A 22337-nucleotide genomic window follows, 5' to 3' on the forward strand; every position below is an offset into this window, starting at 1 on the left:
TATCACAAGAAAAAAAAACTGTCCTTGTGTGTGGTGACAGATGTAAATGAGGCTTATTATGGCAATCATTTTATAATATATACAAACATGGAATTATTATGTTATACCCTGAAACTAATATAATGTTGTGTGTCAATTATATCTCAATGAAAAAATAAAATAAACATAAGGATGATAAATATAACATGTCACAAGTGCTTCTTTAAAACCAAGTAGTTTTAGGCTTATGCCTAGGCATGTTGGAAGTGTGAATGGCTCACACCTAATATTGTCTTTAAAACTGGCCTGTTTTACAAAGAACGTAATGGATGCAACTTTTGCCTAATGATTGGGAAATGGATATTCATTGTGAGAGCCCAGTTGTCAATAAGACCTTCGTGAGCTTTTGAAGAAGCGCTATGCTCAGTATTGACTTTGCTTTTGGAATCTAGGACACAGCTGAAATTGCTTAGCGCGGACGACTGACTGTCTCATCTGGAGTAATCTTCTCACAATCTTTTTTTGGCCTAATAGATATTTCAATCTCACACATTCGCCAAACCAGACATCCGCTCTCTTCTCCTTTCTCTTTCTCCTTGAAGAGAACCGATAGTTCTTTGAAATGTGAAAACAAAAACCAAATAGCAAACTTCAGTTCTAAGATTACAGTTTAATAGGAGATAACGCGCTCATATAACAAACTTCAGAACCCTTGTTCTGTGCTCATAAGTGACCTAATTTAGCACTGAAAAATAATAATTTTGTTTATTACTTGGTGGAAGATAAAGGTTTATTTCTAGTTTTTGGTAATTATCAATAAGAGCTGCTAAAAAGTTTTATATGCTAGTTTTTTTTTTTTTTTAAGATTTTATTTATTTATTTGACAGACAGAGATCACAAGTAGGCCGAGGCAGGCAGAGAGAGAGGAGGAAGCAGGCTCCCTGCTGAGCAGAGAGCCCAATGCGGGACTCGATCCCAGGACCCTGAGATCATGACCTGAGCCGAAGGCAGCGGCTTAACCCACTGAGCCACCCAGGCACCCATGGCTATGTGTTTCTTAAAATCGTTTTATCTACCTCCTGGGCTCACTATCAGATGATAATTTCCAACCTCCCTTGCAATTATGTCTGGCCATATGACTAAGTCCTGTAGACATTTTCATGCCGCTTGCATGCTTGGCCCATTAAAAACTTATAACTCTCTACTCTTTCTCCTTACACAAATTCGGGGTAGATACAGAAGATCCACCAACAGATTTAAGTTCCTGTGGACTTAAATGGAATTGCTAAGTGGAAGCTACCTGGGTTTCTGAGTCGTCATATGGAAGGAAACCTTCAAGTGGAGTGTAATGGGAATAAAAAAATAAACTTTCATTTTGTTAAAGTAATACGAATTTATTAGGTTTCTTTGTTGTAGAACTCTGTGTTACTTTCCCTAATCTGAACAAAAAACAATCAAATTTCTTTGCCTATTCAGGCATATTAAAAGCTTGGAATTTTTGGTAAGAGGAAAATGAGATAATAAATCCATGAAGATGGAGGGCTTCAGATATTTTTGGATGTGGCATTTCGGTGGGAATATTTTGAGGGAGTTTTTTTTTTTTTAAGATTTTATTTATTTATTTGACAGATGGAGATCCCAAGGAGGCAGAGAAGCAGGCAGAGAGAGACAGAGAAGCAGGCTCCCTGCTGAGCAGAGAGCCCAATGCGGGACTTGATCCCAGGACCCTGGGATCATGACCCGAGCCGAAGGCAGAGGCCTTAACCCACTGAGTCACCCAGGTGCCCAAGGGAGTTTTTTGACCCATAGGTTTTAAGAACACTTTTTACATTTCATTTGAATTGTTATGTGGTAGCTAATTTGTCTTATTAATGGAAAGGGCGTATTAAAAACATTCTACTATGTTGGTAGATTTCTGTTTCTCATTGTTTATATAATTTTTTGTTTTGTGTTCACTGAACTTGTTATTAGTTGCATATAATTTTAGAACCGATATTCTTCTATGTATACTGAAACATTTCTAAAAACTTTTATCATTATGAATTGACTTGTTTCTTTTTTTAAAAGATATTTTTAAGACTTCATTTATTTATGACAGATAATGAGAGAGCATGAGCAGTGGGGAGAGGGAGAAGAAGGCTCCCCAGGGAGCAGGGAGCCTGACATGGGACTCCATCCCAGGACTCTGAGATCATGGCCCGAGCTGAAGACAGACACTTAAGTGACTGAACCACCCAGGAGACCCTGAATTGACCTATTTCTAGTAATGCTCTTAGCTTATGAATGAATTGTTGGTATTAATGGAATCATGCAAGCTTTCCTTTGGTTAGTATTTACTTAACATATACACTTCTACTTATTATGGCTTTTACTTTCTATACCTCTATGTTTTTGATATATTTCCTATAAATAAGATATAGCTGAATTAAATAGTTTATAATTTTCTTTTTCTTAAATTGAAACATTTGGTCCATATAATCTTAAATTATTAACATATTTGGAATAATCTCTTATTTTATTTTGTGATTTCAGGGTATCTTACCCACAGAATGGTTTTAGTGAAAGGATAGATATTGTAGATCAGTGGGAAAGAATTGGGAATCCAGAAATTGACTCATACTTATGCAGTAACTTGTTTTCAACAATGGTGATGAAGCAGCTTATTAAAGAAAGTCTTTTTAACAAATAGTGCTAGAAAAAATGGATATCCATGTTTAAAAACAAACAGACCTCAATCCTTAGCTTACCTTATATACAAAAATTAACTTGAAGTGGATTATAGACTTAAATGGGAAAGTTAAAAATAAAAAACTTCTAGAAGAAAAAGTAGGATGAAATATTTTTTGCAAATTTGAGTAGGAACTTTTTTTAAGATACCACACAAAAAGCATGAACTACAAATGAAAAATATTGGACCTTATCAATATTACAGACTTTTATTCTTCCAAAGACACTGCTAAGAAAATGTAAGGTAAGCCACAGAATTGAATAAATTATTTGCAATACATATTTCTGACAAAAACTTATTTCTAGAACATGTATAAAGACTTTATTTTTTTTTTAAAGATTTCATTTATTTGTTTGAAAGACAGAAAGAGCACAAGCAGGGGGAAGAGAGGAAGAGGGAGAGGGAGAAGCAGACTAGCCACTGAGCTAGGAACCTGACTTGGGACCCCATCCTGGGACCAGGAGATCATGATCTAAGCCAAAGGCCAATGCCCTACCATCTGAGCCACCCAGCCACCACAAGACTTCCTTAGTGAAAAAATAGGAACATGAAATGACCAATTTAAAAATGAGCAAAAAATTTTAATAGATACTTTAAAAAACAGTGGTCAGTACGACTTCAAATGATATTCCATATCATTTGGAGAATGCAAGTCGAGGCCATGAGATGTTACTACTTACCAGTAGAACACTGACTTTGGGGGCACTTGGGTGGCTCAGTCGGTTAGGCATCTGCTTTTGGCTTGGGTTGTGGTCCCAGGGTCCTGGGATTGAGTCCTGCATGGGGTTCCCTGCTCTGTGGGGAGCCTGCTTTTCCCTCTGCCTCTGCTGCAGCTCCCTCTGCTTGTGCTCTCCCTATCAAATAAATAAATAAAATCTTAAGAAAATAAAGAACATTGACATTAAAATTGCCAAGAATACACATACTCATGAAAATGTGAAGCAATAGGAACTCTCATACACTCACAAGGTCTTTGGAAAATTGACAGTTACTTTGATAAGTAAATGAATACCTACCTTATGATCCAGGCTTTTCTCTAGGTATGAAGTGAAAAAAAGAAAAAAAGAAAAAAAAAATATCGGTACAAAGGTGAATGCTTATAACAGGTCTAATAATAGCTAAAAAGTGGAATCCACCTAAATGTCTCTCAGTGAATTTTTTAAAAATATGCAGTATCTATTCAACTGATTATTATTCAGAAATAAAAAACAATGAAATACTGATTCACAATACAACACGAATCATCCTCAAGATCATAATGCTGAGTGAAAGGATCCACACAAAAAAATACATTTTGTATGATGTCATTCATGCAAAAAGGAATTTAAAAAATGCTGTACTGGTAAAGAATATATATCTGTGGTTGTCTGGTGCCAGTGGTAAAGGATAGGATGTACTGCAGAGGGGCTTGAGGAAATTGTACACATTAAATGCTTGCAGTTCATTTTCAATATATTATAACATCAATTAATTTGGACTACTACCTCAAATTGGGTTTAGTATGCTGGTAGCTAATTTTTCTCAGCATGCATATAATTCCACCATCTTCTGGTTTCCACTGTTACAAATGATAATCCTCTGTTAATGTAATTATTCCTTTATAGTAATTATCATTTTTTTCCTACCTTTTTTTTCACCTGGTTCTACTTAAACCAACCCTTCCTTCCTTCCTTCCTTCCTCTTTCTTTCTTTCTTTCTTTCTTTCTTTCTTTCTTTCTTTCTTTCTTTCTTTCTTTCTGGTTTTTGATAGTTTCATTGTAATATGGATTTCTCTTTCTTTATTCTACTTGATATTTGTGAAGCTTTCTGAATCTGTGGGGAGAGGTCTTCTGTAAGTTTAAGAAGCTTTAAGTCAGGGTGCCTGTGTGGTTAGTTGGTTAAGTCTCTGCCTTTGGCTCAGGTTATGATCTCAGGGTCTTGGGATCAAGGCCCACATCAGATTCTCTGCTCAGTGGGGAGCCTGCTTCTCCCTCTCTTTCTCTCTACCTACTTGTGATCTCTTTCTCTGTCAAATAAATAAATAAAATCTTTAAAAAAAAGAAAGAAACCTTAAATCATTGTTTATTCAAATATTTCCTATAATTCATTCTCTTTCCTCTCTCCATCAATTAAACTCTTATTTGTGCATGCCTTGGGCATTGTTTTCTGCTTCTGCACCTTTAAAGCCATGAAAGCCAAAGCTTCAAATTTCTAAACTCAGAAATTGGCTTCCTCCAAGGAATAACCCATTTTAAATTCTCTATTTACCTTGCTGCATTTCTGCCCTCACTTAAATTTTGGCACCTGAGTATTACTTTCTTGCTAGATCCAGGCATTTGAAAAGATTTACAAATATATCTGACTTAGCATTTTGATTTGTTTTTTGCTGGAGGATCAGTTATGGAATCCAGTCAGTACTTTGAGAAAATGGAACTGCATCGTATAGATGATTCCACTTAAATAATCGCATTATGATATATCTCTTACAATTTAAATTATTTCTTTAATGATTATCCCTTAATTACTATATAAGTAGGTAGGGTCTGTTTTTGGGAGCTGAAAAAGAGTTTATAAACCCAAAACACATTAGGAAATCCTGGAGAGATTTTGTTTCGGTGGTATCGAATCATCTCGGGTCCGTTTGCAATGAGATTGCAACAAAGCCAAAGACTTTGACATTGAACAGGAGATTATATTGCAAAGACTATGCGGTTTCTTAACAGTTCGCATTAGAAATTGTATATTTTCAGAATGATCTCAAATTATGGAAAGAAAATTTGGTAGCTGAGATGAAAATCTTTTGAGACACTTTTGATATTAGAAGAAAAAGGAACAATTCATTTCTTTTCTCTAGGTTGGTGAAATCATATTTCAGAAATGACAGATCTTACAGATGGAAAGTTTTTAACTTGATCATTATTCAACTCATGCCAATTTTAAGCATATTCAGTAGACAAGTTATTCTCAATATTTTGGAATTTGATACATAGTTTGACTTCATAATCATTTTACTTTATTTTATGAAACCTCTGTGAATTTCAGATACTGTGGTGGTGTAAACCAAGTTTGAGTCCTGGCATTCCTACTGTACATTAGCCAATGTCCTATCTTCTGTTTATATATGCCAATTATAGCTGTTTTCCACATCTCTCAGGCAACTAACTGTACTTTTAGCTTATAAAATTGATTACACACACACAAGCACATACATCAGTGAAATAAACAATTTACTTTTAGCTCCAAAAGACTTCCATAAACATTTGCAATGAACTAATTTAGGTGTCTATATTATTTTGGGGACTGCTATCAATGTCCTAAATATATTTGTTGTTCAATGTTTGTTAGTAAAGAAGGAGATTTTGAATTTATATCTTAGTATGGGCCATTCTGAGTGAGATTCTTACCTTTTTTTTTTTTTTTCAAAGATTTTATTTATTTATTTGACAGACAGAGATCACAAGTAGGCAGAGAGACAGGCAGAGAGAGGGGGAGAAGCAGGATTTCTGCCAAGCTGGGAGCCGGATGCAGGGCTCGATCCCAGGACCCTGAGATCATGACCTGAACTGAAGGCAGAGGCTTAACACACTGAGCCACTCAGGCATCCCCTTACCATTTTTTTAAAATAAAACATTTCTAGGTTGTCATATTGCACAGTGAATATACTTTGAAATTTGTTAGTTGTGTGTTCTTACTTTAGATGCATGGTAATTTTGTATTTCTGAGAAAAGAATATTGTTTTAATAAGCCTTTCTTTAAATTTCTGAACAGAAAGTTAAAGGGGAGCATGGGCTTATCTCAGGCTCCAGTTTTGAAAAAGTGTGTGTTGTTTGGATAAGCATACTTTAAATCTCTGAAGAGAAAGAAATAAGGAAGACTAGAGCAATATTGGATATTGTAGAATGAACATAGATTTGGAAGTTTAAGTCTGACTCCACCATTTAACAGATATGTAGCAGCAGATGAAGAAACTTTATTTCTATAAATTTTGAATGGCTCAAATCTAAAGAGTTGAAAGTCAATAAAAAGTAAATAAACGAGTTGAATATTACCGATCAAACAGGGTTATGTGTGTCAATTAAGTAGTATATGTGTGATCATAGGTACTTAAAAAATTATCTTTTTTTTTTTTTAAGATTTTTTTTATTTAAGTGAGAGAGAGCACAGGCAGGGGGAGCGGCAGAGGGAGAGAAAGAAGCAGACTCCCTGCTAAGCAGGAACACATGCAGGGCTGGATCCCAGGACCCTGGGATCACGACCCAAGATGAAGGGAGACACTTAACTGACTTAGCCACCCAGTCGCCCCCCAAAATTAACTTTTCTAATTTTGGATCATCTAAAGTTTATTTGTGGGACAAGAATAAAACAGCCTGAAGCGTATGCTTAAAGCTTTAAAAAAAAAGAAGAAAAGAACAATGAAAGAGGGAACTACCTTTACTGAGAGGAGGCGCTCTATCAGTCTTTTGCTGGAGAAAGTTTTAAATGAATGACTGCTTCTGTTTTTATATTTTATATTTTGAAACTTCTGCTTCTGATGCCCAACAGGGCCATCATAAATAGGACAGGACAGATGTTCAACTGAAGGCGGCCCACAAAGAATCAATTAGCAAGAACTTACTCTTTTTAGTATCTTGGTATTATCTTAGCACTTTCCCAAGCCCCGCTGAGACAAGTGATTTCTATGGAGGATTGTTTGAAGTAGCCCATTCCTTTCTGTGAACTAAACTGGAACATCAAAAAGCTATGCAGTTAGTGTTTATTTTACTGTGCATTAGACACCATGCTAAGAGTAAAAGAGAATGGTAATAACATTCTTAAGTGATCTGTCATCAGCCCTTTTTTTTCTTTTTTAAAGATTTTATTGTTTTGACACAGAGAGAGAGAGCACAAGCAGGGGGAACAGCAGAGGAAGAGGGAGAAGCAGGGTCCCTGCTGAGCAGGGAACCCATGAAGGGCTCTATTCCAGGACCCGGGATCATGACCTGAGCCAAAGGCAGATGCTAACTTACTAAGCCACCCAGGAGCCCTTTATCAACTCCTGCTCAAGTTAATGACTCCTCCATCTTTGAAACACTCTACATGGTCTATTCTCTCTTGGTTTGCTCCACTCTCACTGACTTTCCTTTCCAACGTATCTACCTGGTATTGCTTATCTCCTTGATCTTTGAGAATTGAGTCCTTGGTCCTTTTTTTCTACATCTATACTAGCTCCCTTGGAGATCTCATATAGTCTTGGGGTTAAAATATCATGCTGACAACTGCAGAATTTATATCTGTAGTCTAGACCTTTTCCCTACAGTCTTATATGTCTAATTGTCTCCATGACATTTGTACTTGGATCTCACATTTTACAAATTTAAACAGAGTTCCTGATTCTCCCCAGGACTTGATCCTCACAGAGTCTTCTGGGATCAGGTAAATGCAACTCCATCTTTCCAGTTGCTCAGGTCAAAAGTATCGGACTCTTGGGGCGCCTGGGTGGCTCAGTGGGTTAAACCCTCTGCCTTCAGCTCAGGTCATGATCTCAGGGTCCTGGGATCGAGCCCCACATCGGGTTCTCTGCTTAACAGGGAGCCTGCCTTCCCCCCTCTCTCTGCCTACTTGTGATCTCTGTCAAATAAATAAATAAAATCTTTAAAAAAAAAAAATACCGGACTCCTCTCTTTCCCTTACCTTTAACTCTTCTCCGAATCTTTCATCCCAAATACAATCTACGAGTAAATTCTATTGGTTCATATTTGAGCTATGTCAAGATTCTGATGCTTTCTACCTCTGTGACAGCTCTGATCCAAGCCACGTATCACATTTTACCTGGATTATTGCAGTAGCCTCCTGTGTCACACCAACTACTATAACACAACTCTAAAACCACAGCGGCTTAGTGCAACAAATGTTGATTATTTGCTCACATAACAGTAAATGAATGAAGGGACTCTGATCTACATGGTCTTTAGGGATCCAGGATTTTTCTATCAGATGGATCCTTCTTTCCCTGCAACGTGGAATTCTCTACTGGATTCTCTGCATGTGGCAGAGAATGTGGGCAGGGTGTGTGTTTTCTTACAAGCCAGGACTGGATGCAGCATACATTACTTCTGATTGTTCTCCACGGGGTACATCAGTCACATGGTGCCATTTGCAAAAGAATCTAAGAAATTTCATTGCAGTGTGTATACAGGGAGGAAATAAGGTTATTTGGTGAACACTTAGCTGTCACCGGGTATCCTGTTAAATAAAAGTACCAAACTGCATTACTGCTCAAAACTTTCCAATGGCCTAACTTCTCACTCAAAAAGAATAAGAATAAGAATAATAAGAATAGGAAGAAGAAGAAGGAAGAGGAGGAGGAGGAGGGGAAAAAGAAGAAGGAGGAGGAGGAAGAAGAATAGGAAGGGGACACCTGGGGGGCTCAGTGGGTTAAGCCTCTGCCTTCGGCTCATGTCATGATCCTAGGGTCCTGGGATCAAGCCCCATATTGGGCTGTCTGCTCAGCGGGGAGCTTGCTTCTCCCTCTCTCTCTGTCTTACTCTCTGCCTACTTGTGATCGCTCTCTCTCAAATAAATAAATAAAAACTCTTAAAAAAAAAAAAGAAGAGGAGGAAGAAGAAAAAGCTAAATCTGTAACTTGGGTAAGAGATCTTCCATGAACTGGCTACCATTACCTTTGTCACTTTATTTCCTACTCTTCCCCTTGTTTGCTCCTCTCCAGCCACACTGACTTCTTTGATGGTCCTTGCATGTGCTAGGCATGCCCCCATCTCAGGGTCTTTCCACTTGCTGTTTCTTCTGTGTGCAGTGTTTCTTCCTGGTTATCTGCATGGCTTTCTGCCTTAGCATCTTTTTATCTTGGCTCAAATGTTGCTTTCCCTGCGAGTCCATGCCTGCCTGCCCAATTTGAAACAGTAGCCGTCAACCTCAGTACTCCTTACCCTGCTTCCCTGGTTAATTTTTTTCATAGTTCTTATCACTTTGTATTTTATGATATATTTACTTTGTTTCTTGTGTCTATCCTAATAGAATGTAAGTTCCAGCAGAACAGGGATCTTGTTTGTTGTATTCACTGCTGTAGCCTTGGCTCCAGAGGTATACGTGGCATTTGGAAGGTTACTGAAAAATAATTATAATAAGCATAATTATGCAAATACAACAATAATAATACAATCTAATCTTTTGAGTAAGTGAATTCTCCATTCCCAAGGATTTTAAATCAAGCTAGGAACACAAACAGACAACTGTAACATCTCATTACAAGATACAAATACTAATTGTTAAAGAAACAAAGAAAAGATATACTTGTTCTGCCTGGAACCTGAGGCTTCAAAATGACAGTGTTGGACCTGCACACTGAAGAGTGAATAGGAGTTTTCCAGATGTTAAGGGGCATTCTGTGAAGAAAAATAGCACAAACAAATACTTGGCAACAGGAGAATTAAGACATTTGGGTAACAACTGAGGAATCAGAGGTGTCTGGAGGTGGACAGGTGTGTATATATTTAAGAAGGGGGATATTAATCTAAAATGTTAGGTTAGTACAAAAATGTTTGGTATTTTAACATTTGGATTTGGATATTACTCTGTTGGCCATGAGGAGGTTGGCAGTCTCTAGTAGGAGTATGATGAGTCCAGGTGTGCATGTGTGAAAAATAAGCTTGATGACTGAAGGGCAAGTGACAGGGACGTACATGAGAGGCTGCTCTGATACTCCAGACAGAAATGAAAACCTGACCTAAGAGACTCAACAATGGCTCAGATGCACAATTCTAATCAGTCACGAAGCTCTCATCTAAATTGCTGGCTTATAGTCTCCTAGTGGAAGGTGTGAGAAGTCTGCCCAAGTGTGGCTAACACTGAGAGCACAGAGATCACTAGGAACACTGATATTGACTGAAGCTAAGCATTCTACACCTCTATCCACGCAAAGCCTGTCTCTAATGCTGTCCATCGCCATGATAGCAAAGTCCTCAAGGTCTGGATCTCAGCCATCTTCTCATAAAGATATGACTTTGTGATCAAAAGAACATATGATCATTTATATTATTAAGTGTTCACACATTACTTGGTTTTGAACTTCGTCCTTGATTCCTCAGGCCTGTTTGGCTTCACTCAAATGAACATCAGGATCTATAAATGATTTATGTCATTATTGATTTTATTCCCTGCAATTCAAAAAGTATTGATTCCCTATAATGTTCACCTTGCAAGGGACTATAAGATACACAAATATGACTATACTTAGAGAAAAACATTTGAACCACAGCTTCTATCTATCTATCATTGTCTTGGTCCTTAATGAAGTGATAATCAAAACCTGTGAGCCTTGTAAATAATACTTTAATAGGATTGCTTCCCCATCAGTAAACCATTTGTGTTTATATTCACCTTCCAAATCTGAATTGAATAATTTCCCAAAGATGGTCTTTTTTTGTTGTTGTCTTAGAATGCTCTGAAATTTAGCATGTGATGTTGGATATAAAAGTTGCATATGTGTGCGCACACTCTTCTGCCATGGCTAAGGCACAAGACTAATGAGCAGCTAGGCTACAACCAAGTGAGTACTAAGGAACCAAGACCATCCATCACTTTCAACTGACATAACACGTTTATCTCTCTAGACAGTACAAAATCCAGAAACAACTTGTTTTGTTTTTTCAGTGATAGATGCTGCTTCTTATTAATGATTTTTTTTCTCTGTCTGACATACGTGTATGTTAATAGTGAAGAAATGTGAAAGCCCAAGCTTCCTGGGAAAGTGCACATTTGTAAAATTCTCTCATGTAAAACATTATGAAGGATGTGTCTTTTCCCAGCACTGGAGAAATTGGTGATCTAAAGCATCTGAGCTAGGATTGTAATTCCTCTGTGAGTTCATTTCACGCTGAGTAGTAGAACTCGATAAAATATATTTGACTAAATTCTGGGCATTGGTGGTATTTCATTTTTGTGGGTGTTCTTAGCTTCACTGGACTTAGAAATAGCTTTGTTCTCAGGGTGTAAATAACCGTTTTCTCGTAGCCTTCTCATCTTTTATATTTCCTCTAGAGAACCCTTCCTCAACTTGGTGTCAGCTTCTCATTCTACATCTGTCTGTCCCGGTTCTATGAAGTAAGAAACTTTTGGGGGGGAATCTTGAACTTAGGGGTCTTCATTAGCGTGGTTGTACCTGTTTCTTTTTCAGATTCACTTCTCATTTTAGTAAAATCATTCAGTCGAAAGGTTTTTTGGTTTGTTGGGTGCTCACTTTTTTTTTTTCTTTTCTGGAAGAAAATGACATGGTTCTCAAAAGTTAACCAGAAGATTTTTTCCCCCCCATTGTTATAAGCCTTCTGGAGAAAAAGGAGCGTGTAGTAGGAGGCATATGTGCATTATTCTAGAGTAGAGTCTGAACAAACAAAGAAAATACTCTCCATAGCAAAACGAATTTGTTTAATAGTCGTTCATTTTGGGGAAAATGCAAAGTTTTATACTTTGTTTTGAGATGACTTTGACAGCCTCAAGAAAATAGGTGTCGTCATAAGCCATAATCGTTGGTGTGGAAGCATAAACAGATGATCATCAAGGAGGTTGCTGAATCTCAATGGGAATGGGTCCAAGAATCAGGCTGTTTTCTAAAAAAATTTCAGCTTTACTGAGGTTCAATAAAAATACAAAGTTGCAAGATGTATAAAGTATATTTTGTGATGATTTGATATACATATGTATTGTGGAAGGATCCTCCTCATCTAGTTCATTAATAAGCCCATCATCCCCCATAGTTATCTGTTTTATTTTTTCGGTGAGGACATTTAAGTTCTACTCTCGTAGGAAACCTTAAATTATACAGCACAATATTATCAACTATTTTCACCATGTTATACTTTCGACCTGCAGAACTGACTCATCTTGTAGCTGAAAGTTTGTCCCCTTTTACCAGCCTCTCCCTATTCTCTAGCCCCTGACAACAACTTTTCTAAGCTTTCTAGGAGTTTAGCTTTTTTTCTTTTTTGGCTGTTATGTTGAATGAAGAAGGTTGAAGCAGATGAACCTGAAAGAAAGAGTTTTTTTTTTGGAATGCAAGCGATCCTATAGATTGTTCCTAAATAGAGTTTCAAAATCTACTATGGCAAAAGAAATGTCTTGGTAAAATGTATCGGTATCAAATTTCCATAATATATAGCCCATCTTCAGTGTTCTCATGAACTGCTGTGCTTCTTAATAAAATGTTCACTGTTCAGAGAAAGACAATTATCATATGACCTCACTGATATGAGGAATTTGCAAAACAAGTGGAGGATCTTAGGGGAAGGGAGGGAAAAATGAAACAAGGTGAAACCAGAGAGGGAGATAAACCATCAGAGACCCTTAATCTCGGGAAACAAGCTGAGGGTTGCTAGAAGGGAGGGAGTAGGAGGGATGGGGTAGCTGGGTGATGGATATTGGGCAGGGTATGTACTATGGTAAGCAAAAAAAAAAGGAAAAAAAAAGAAAAAAGAAAATAAAATGTTCACTGAGTTATTTTGGAAGTGATATTTATTGAGCACTTACTCTGAGCCAGGCACTGTTCTAAGCACTGGAAGTATGGCGGAATATAGCAGTATGTGAACACAAGAGTTGTGATGTAATAGGCATTTTTTAAAAAAGATTTTATTTATTTATTTGACACAGAGAGAGGTCACAATTAGGTGGAGTGGCGGGCAGAGGGAGAGGGAGAAGCAGGCTCCATGCCAAACAGAAAACCTGACATGGAGACTGGATCGCAGGATCCCAGGATTATGATATGAGCTAAAGACAGGCACGTAACGGACTGAGCCACCACGGTGCCCCTGTAATGGGAATTCTTGTACCTTTCCCCATTGGGTTCATAAGCCGTTAAAGCCCTTGACAGCTCTCCAAAGGTAGATGTACTGGAATGCTCCTCAAAACTGTGACATTTGGAGTGCCTACACCGAAGTTACTTTCAGTCAAGATGGTAGGGGATTAACCCTATCCTCCATGCGTTCCCATGCCAGAGAGATTTTAAGACCACATCTATGCAGTCATCTGTGAACTTTTTGACTGAAGACCATGCCGTGATATTTTTGAACACCTCTTCTAAAATATATGTATATGTAACCCTACAAATGTTATTTTAAAACATATACAAAACAGAAATTGTCAAGTGATGAAATAATAACAATAAATGTGAATAGAAGTTACAATATTCTCTTCTGTAATCTCAACAGATCATTTTGTTGATTCCTTTAATCTCAGCATTTAAATTGGTAGAAAGCTGCCACATGAGGACAATGTTATCTCTGGGTATAGATGTTTATGGAGTTTTCCTTCCTATACAGAAGAATTTTAGACAGGTTTCTAAAAATTTATAACAACAATCCAGCTTCAATTCCTGGCATATCAGGTAGTCAGAGCAAATGAGATCTCTTTATTCTGTATCTCAGGAACTGTTAGGGAGTCTGGTCTGGATTTTACTGTACTTTCGTCTCATGGGACAGTTTAAAGCAATTCATGTTTGAGTCGTAATCTAAGGCTCTTCTCAGCTGCTGTTACCACAGAGGGATTGAAGGTATGTGGAGATACTGAGTCCCTGGTCCCGTCCAGTTGTAGGCAGGCATGTTCAAGATCCTTTGGAGGGATATGTGTGAGTCTGAAAAAGTATGGCCCAAAAGATAAATTGATCATTCATTTTCTGGATTTTCTAATATAATGTCACCAGAAAGTTAGATGGATATTTTAGATGACTTTAATATGCTGTAGAAATTATTCAAAGAATTTTAACATATGTTCTAAGCATTTTTTAAAGAATTTATTTATTTGAGAGAGAGAGAGAGCATGGTAGGGAGGGGCAGAGGAAGAGGGAGAGAGAAACTAGTAGATTCCACATTCAGTGTGAAGCCCGACTCTGGGCTTGATATCACGACTCTAAAATTACAATCTGAGCCAAAATCAAGAGTCAGATGTTCAACAAACTATGCCACCAATGCATCCAGCATTTTTTTTAGACGATTATTATCCAAAAAAACCCCACAGAATATATTGTTATTGATGATACATGCATTTAGCAATGTTCGTCATGTTATTAAATATTCTTTTTTAAAAAATATTTAATTTATTTACTTAACAAAGAGAGAGAGATTACAAGTAGGTAGAGAGAAAGGCAGAGAGAGAGGGGGAAGCAGGCTCCCCGCTGAGCAGAGAGCCTAGTGTGGGGCTCGATTCCAAGACCCTGAGACTATGACCTGAGCCAAGGCAGAGGCTTATTAACCCACGGAGCCAACCAGACCCCACAAATATTCTTAATGAAATTACTAGCAGGAAACTTTCTCTCCCCTGAAAATGAAAAGTACAGTAGGGTAACAATAATCTTCTTTCTTTAATTTCCATTTCATGAATAATTTTGTTATTTTTTTTGTGGGAAGCCAAATGTTAAATTTTATGGTTAGATCATCTTGTATCAAGAATTAAAAAAAAAACATTTTGTTCAAAATACTGACATTTTGGGGCACCTGGGTGGCTCAGTGGGTTAAGCCTCTGCCTTCAGCTCAGGTCATGGTCTCAGGGTCCTGGGATCGAGCCCTGCGTCAGGCTCTTGGCTCAGTGGGGAGCCTGCTTCCTCTTCTCTCTCTGCCTGCCTCTCTGCCTACTTGTGATCTCTCTTTGTCAAATAAATAAACAACATTTAAAAAAAAATACTGACATTTTTATTAAGGAGTTTACTTTAAAGATTCCTTAGACAGTGTGTTTTAAAGATTGCCATTTGCCATGAAGATTGTCAGACTGAGAAAAATACTTGGCTTTGAGCGTGCGCACGTATATGTGTGTGAGTAACTTTATAACGGGGCTACATAACTCTGATATTTGCCAAGGGATATATAAGGATGTATCTTTTTACATCTTTGAAAATATTAAAGATGTTTGAAATATTTCCCATCCAAAAACCTTCTCTTGATCCCTCATATCCCAACAGTTCCTGTCTCATTTCTTTAATTTCCTCACTAGCAAACTTCCTTGAAAGTTTGACAATACTTTGTCTTCTCATTTCCCACTGAACTCACTCTAGTCTTTCCCCTCATTCCACACCTGTTTCTTATCCATGCCCTCGATGTTCTCCCTGTTGCTAAATTCATTGGTGAATCCTCAGTCCTCCTTTTACTGACTGAGCAGCCACATTTGACCTCACTGGTTGCTCCCTTCTCTTTGAAACTGTGTTGGGTACCTGGGTGGCTCAATTGATTAAGAGTTTGCCTTCAGCTCAGGTCATGATCCTGGGGTTCTGGGACTGTGCCAGGCATTGGGCTCCCTACTCAGTGGGGAGCCTGCTTCTCCCTCTCTGCTTACGCCTCCCCCTGCTTGTGCTCTCTCTCTCTCTCTGTCAAATAAAATAAAATAAAATAACATAAAATAAAATAAAATAAAAAGAAACTATGTCTGTAGTTGGTCACTAGAATATCCTTCCCTTTATGTTTTATTTCTGTCTCACTGCACTGCTGCTTCTCTGTTTTCTTTGCTGCATTCTACTGAGTTTGTGACCTCAAATATTAGAGTCTCTCAAGGTATAGTCTTTGGATCTCTTCTCTTCTCTGTCTGTATTCACGCACTTGGGTTTTCTCATCCTGAACCAGAGATTTGACTCTCAAAAGTATCTACTTTTCCTTGAAGCCCTATGTTTCAAAATATCAACAACTCTACCTTCAACGTAAGTCTGAATTTTGAGCGATCAGTGAAATGTTTTTGGTCCAAGCTGCTATCATCTCTTACTTGGTTACTGGAATAGGTTTTGAATGTGTCTCCCAGCTTCCCCTTTTGCTCAGTCATCATCCCCTACCCCTGCCCCAATAATGACTTACAGTTTCACTCAGAACAAAATTCGAAGTGCTTACCATGGGAAATAATATTCTCAGTGAAACAGCCTTTTTACCTGTTTCTTTGCATCGCTTTCCAAGTCTTGGCCTCACTCAGTCTACTTCAGCCAAACTTAACCTCCTTGTGTCATCCCTGATCATTCTAAGTCCTCCTGGAACTTGGCAAAGGGCGCTGCTTTTGCTGGAAGCACTTTCATCAGATAGCCTGGCGGTTTGCTGTCTTACTTCATTTAGGTTTTCTATCCATTGTCACACCACCTGGTCCAAGAGTCCCTCCCCGAACCTCCATCGAACATAGGAGCTCTGCCAGCCTTTTAATTCCACTTTATCCTTTGACTCCCTTTTCTTCTCCTTAGAGCACATATCAATATTAATTACCTATTGATTCAGTTGCTTGATTGTTGCCTTTCTTCAGTAGAAGGTAGGCTCTGTGGTAACAGGGATTTTGCCTTTGTTTTTGCAGTTACAATAAGGACTACCTGCCTACAGCAAGCGCTCAATACTGTTTTCAGTGACTGAATGAATAGAAGAGATGGGAAATGGCTTTCAGGGTATTGGCTGGAAGCATTTCTTTTTCTTATGTATAATCTATAAATTGCTGGTGTGGGTTTATGATTAATCAATGCTATGCCTCTTTACCCGGAGAATTCTTTGCTCCTCTGAGGAGCTCATTCAGGGTAATGCAAGGGTCATTCCACATGTTTTTTGCTGGAAGAGTCTTTTCCTGCTTAGACTTCTAGTGGAAAACCAATCCAGCCTGGTGAGAAGGGTGATTGCTGTGAAACTTGTCTCCTACTCCAGTGATTGTGGGTCTGGCATTGAACAAGGCCATCACCCTTTAGTTACTTCTTCACAAAAGCAGGATTTATTTTCAACCCTATCCACTTATTTTCTGGAGCCTAGTTCTGTAGTATCATTGTTTTATTTTATGGGAGGATGCTGGGGAAAGGTGTACAAATTGCTCAAAAACAAAGATATATTAGAAGTATTTCTGCTGTGGCCAAATTGTCTGAATCTGACTTTGAAGTCGATATTTTCATTGGATATTTAGTGCTTATCAAAATCATTTGCAGCCAAAATAAAATGTCAGTCAGAGGCACACATTTTACCACTACAAATTTAAGATTTCATAGGATTTTTGTGATGTATATCTCTTCAGGGTATGGTTTGACAGAAATTAAATTAAATCTGCCATTTCAAATAAATCCTGAGGATGGAAAAATTACAGATAATTTTTAATATTTGATAAATATATGTTCTTCTCTAGTAGTGAATGCTACTATTGAAATAAATAATAATTTAAAAAATTATTGGAGATAAACATTGTTTTCAGTAAAAGATATCATTAAAGAGAATGACATGGAAGCCCTACTAAATATTACAACAGGAAGATGATTAAAATTCTCCATGTGATTATCATAAATTACAAAATTAATATAAAGATTAGTGGGGCTTTTTGGTTATTTAATTCATTAAAATATTCCACATTTAGTAAATGAAGTGTTTGCTAGAATTTTTGTGATATATCATAAAATGTTAGAATAGTCAAATATCCTTGTATGAAACTTTTAATTTTAAAGAATATAAAAAATTAGTTTCAAAAGGAAACCCAGAAGAAGAACATATTACTATATTACTATAACACATTCCATAAAATTACATCATTTTTAACTTAAAATAGCTATAAAGTTAATAAAAAAATTTTAAAGAAATTGGAACACTCTGATACATAAATTGCATTTATATTTCATGCTTTTTCCAGTCCTTACCTCAATTCACACATTTTTTAATAGGTATAATCATGTTATGTGCAATTTGATATCTGTGATTTTAACATAAAATTATATATATTTTCATATCTTGCTGTGTAATCTTTATAAGTATCATTTTTATTGATCACTATATTCCTTTCAGTGGATTGCTGTAATTTGCCTAACTACTTTTCTCATGCTGGACTCAGTCACATTTATTTGCTTCCTGAGAACACACTTGAAATATTAAGTTATAATAAATAACTCCCTATGTGGTATGATTGGAGTAGGGCTGAAAAATATTTCTCATTTCAAAATATCCATACAAAGTTATTATTCATTCTTATACCTTGGCCTGAACAAGTTAGCATATTAGTTCCACCCAAAATATGAGAAATAAATTTTGAATGGAGAAGACATGAACACACTGAGTGAGCTTAGGCTCACTCACCCTGGGGTACGGAGCTGTGGGTTGACACTGAGCACAGGCTCTTGTGTGAGAATCAACACCCCAAAGGGTCAGTGAGGATACCTCATTTGCAGTATAAAATTTATTTTTGGGTTGAAGCATACAAACTATACAATTTGTGAAGAGGTTAGCTTTGTAACCTTTGTAGAGGTTACTTTGTGTAGAGTTAGCTTTGAAGTTAGCTTTAGACATGGAAAGAAACTGCCGATGAAAAGAGATGACTGTAAGTGTGTTTTTCCTGTCTTGGGTTGGAGGAGCTTTAGGGAGATGTTACTGATTCACAGTGTGTATCCAGTGTGGGTAGAAGAATAATAAACTGACTTGACCAGAAATTGAACACAACACAGGAACATGACTGTGTTGAACATGAACACATGAACATGACAATGGTGCCAAATCAGTAAAGTCAGAGCCACACCTGTCAGTTCTGTTGTTTGTCATTATGCCATGCAGAAAATACTACAACTGGCAAGGTGATCTTTTTTCCCCCCCTAGATTCTTTCATGGTCCAACTGACCAAGACATCACTAGATTAAGGGTTCCTCTAAATTGTAAGGCAGTACACGAGGAGCAATAGGATTCCATTTTCCATTAGTGGGCTGTATTATAATTTAGAAGCTAATTTTTGTTCACTAAATTGAGCTATGACCGTTTATGACCAAAATGATAATACCTGGTTTTAAGGATTTAATTGGAGCAATGAAGTAAATTGTGAATTTCATGAGTTGTTAATTATGTGTATAAATGTAGCAGTAATTATGTTCATTCATTCATTCACTCACATTATAATAATATTCATATTCATAGCAATATTCTTTGAGGTTTTACATGTGGCATGCTGTAGTCTGGGGGATATCATACTGAACAAGACAAAGTCCCCATTCTAATGCAGCTTATAGTATAGCGGAGTGAGATAAATGCTAAACAAGTAAACATACATATACAAAATTTAAAATTTCAGCTTGCACAGGAAAAACAAAAGTAAGCTAAGAACACTATAGGCAGACCTGTTTTATTTATTTCCTTTTTATTTTCAGTAGGCTGCATGCTTCACATGGGGCTCAAACTCGCTACCCTGGATCAAGAATCACAGCCTCTACTGACTGAGCTAGCCAGGCACCCCCAGATCTGTTTCATATTAGGTGGTCATAGAAGGTTGGAAAAAGCAGAATCATGACCTGAAGACAGGAGAGGACAAGCCTGCAGGTATGTGGAAGGACTTCTACATGGAAACATAGCAAGTGTCCAGTGTTGAGGTGGAACATTCTGGGTATTATCTGGGGGAAGAAACAAAGCCATTGTGCTAGGGCAGAGTGGATGAGGAGGACACTTCCATACAATGACTTCAAAATGTTGTGTGTGGGGGTGCAGGGTATGGAGGGTGTAGGACTTTTAGACCACTGTAGTGACTTTGGCTTTTACATAGGAGGAGATAAGAATCCATTACAGGGTTTTCACCAGATGAGAGATATGCTTGGGTTTGTTTTAAAGGAATCACTCTGTGGTTTGGCAACTAAAGATGAGAAGAAAAAAGGGAAACTAGAGAGCGATTTTATGCAGAGATGGTAACTATATCTTTGAGATAATGGAAGTGGTTAGAATCAGGATATATTTACAAGGATAACTGATACGTCTTCTGTTGGATTGAGCACCTAGTGTGACATTGAGAAGACAAGGATGACTAAGGCATCTGGTCTGAGCAAATGGGAAGATGAGATTGTCATTTAGTGAGATACAAAGTGTTCCAGGAGAAGCAGCCCTTTACTCCATTTTGAGTTAATTTTTGAGTACAGTATGAAGTAGGGGTCCAACTTTATTCTTTGGCATGTAGATACCCAGTTTTCTCAGCAATGCTTGTTGAAATGACTGCCCTTTCCTCACTTGAAGGTCCTAGAATCCTTGTCAAAATTATGTGAGCACCTCTGGGAGGATTTGCTTCTGGGCTCTCTCTTCTGTTGCACTAGAATGTATGTCTGTCTTGATGACAGCACCAGAGCTTGGATCAGTATAGTGTTGGTAGAAACTATTGAAATCAGCAAGTGTGAAACTTCTAAATTTGTTCCCCCCCGCCAAATTGTTTTGGCTGTTCAGGGTCCCTTGAGATGTTCAGTGAATTTTAAGATGGAATTTTCTATTTCTGCAAAAAAAAAAAAAAAAGTCTTTGGGATTTTGATAGGGATTTTGTTGTGCATGTAGATCCTTTTGTGTAGTATTGATATCTTAATGATATTAAGTTTTCCAGTCCATAAGCATGAAGGTCTTTCCATTTATTGGTGTCTTCTTTAATTCTTATAGGAACATCTTGTAGTTTTCACTCTTCTCCTCCTTGATGGATTTTTTACTAAGTATTTAATTCTTTTGTGATGCCATATTATTTTTTATTTTTAAGTTTCTTCTCCAGATTTATTGATATATAATTGGGGGAGAAAGATTCTCTCAGGGAGAGCAGGAAGAGAGAATCTTCAAGTAGACTCTCCGCTGAGCATGGAACCTGATACTGGGCTTGATGTCACGCCCATGAGATCATGACCTGAGTCAAAAGCAAACATATACTGTTGTGTATGTTTAAGATGTACTATGTGATGATTTGATAGATGTATATATTATGAAATGATTACTAGAATAAGGCTAGTTAAAACACAATTTGTTGCTATTTTATAAAGTGGAATGGCATTCTTTTTTTAAAAAAATTTTAAGTTTTTATTAACATATAATATATTATTAGCCCCAGGGGTACAGGTCTGTGAATCACCAGGTTTACACACTTCACAGCACTCACCATAGTGCATACGCTCCCCAATACTGGAATGGCATTCTTCATTTGATCTTAGCCAAAAGGCCGAGAAGCGATTGGAATGGCATTCTTAATTTCCCTTTTGGATTGTTCATTGTTACTGTATGGAAATGCAACTGAGTTTTGTTGAAACATTTTTTTCTCCCATATAATACCTCTAAAAACCCTGAAAAACTATTGTCCTGTAGAGCACAGTTCAGAAAATACTGCCCAAAGGGACATACTAATTTTTGTTGTTGCTGTTGTTGCAAAGTCTTTCTTTAAACGTATTTGCTTTTCCATATCATTTGGGGAACTTTGTTTATGTCACTTTTCACACTTATGATAAATCGTATTCTTATTTATTTTGAAGGAAAAGACTCTGGAGAATTTGAATAATGCCTGTAGTCAAATAAAAGGTGATTTATGCATCTGCCAGAATTCCCCATTTACCTTCATCTCATTAATTCAAAGGACAAAAGTTTAAATCTAAGTTCTACTGTATGTGAACTATATGACTTTGAACATCTTGCTTCATGATTCTGAGCCTAAACTTTCTAATTTGTAAAACAGAGTAACAATGCTAGAATTACTTTTGTTCTAATCAAAGGACACAAATATGTCTATTTCACTTAGGGAGTGTTTTAAATTGGAAGTGAAGAATGTGTATTGCCTTTAGACTCTGCTATTGGTTCTTTTTTTAAACTGAAGTATAGTTGACATACAATGTTGTATTAGTTTCAGGTATGGTACATAGTGACTGGGCAAATCCATTCATCATTTAGTACTTACTATGGTAATTGTAGTTATCACCTTTCACCCTATA

At 37.2% G+C, this 22337-nt stretch overlaps 1 long non-coding RNA gene across 4 annotated transcripts in view; it reads left to right on the top strand.

Moving 5' to 3' along the window:
• The window catches only part of LOC116594308, a 47833-nt gene that overhangs the window by 14207 nt on the left and 11289 nt on the right, over positions 1-22337 (top strand). For all 4 annotated transcript variants that reach the window (XR_004287151.1, XR_004287152.1, XR_004287150.1 and 1 more), the window contains exon 2: positions 19776-19944. This is a non-coding gene — a long non-coding RNA (uncharacterized LOC116594308). The remainder of the gene's footprint in view (positions 1-19775; positions 19945-22337) is intronic.

Source organism: Mustela erminea, chromosome 6, assembly GCF_009829155.1.
Source record: "Mustela erminea isolate mMusErm1 chromosome 6, mMusErm1.Pri, whole genome shotgun sequence".
Taxonomy (NCBI): domain Eukaryota; kingdom Metazoa; phylum Chordata; class Mammalia; order Carnivora; family Mustelidae; genus Mustela; species Mustela erminea.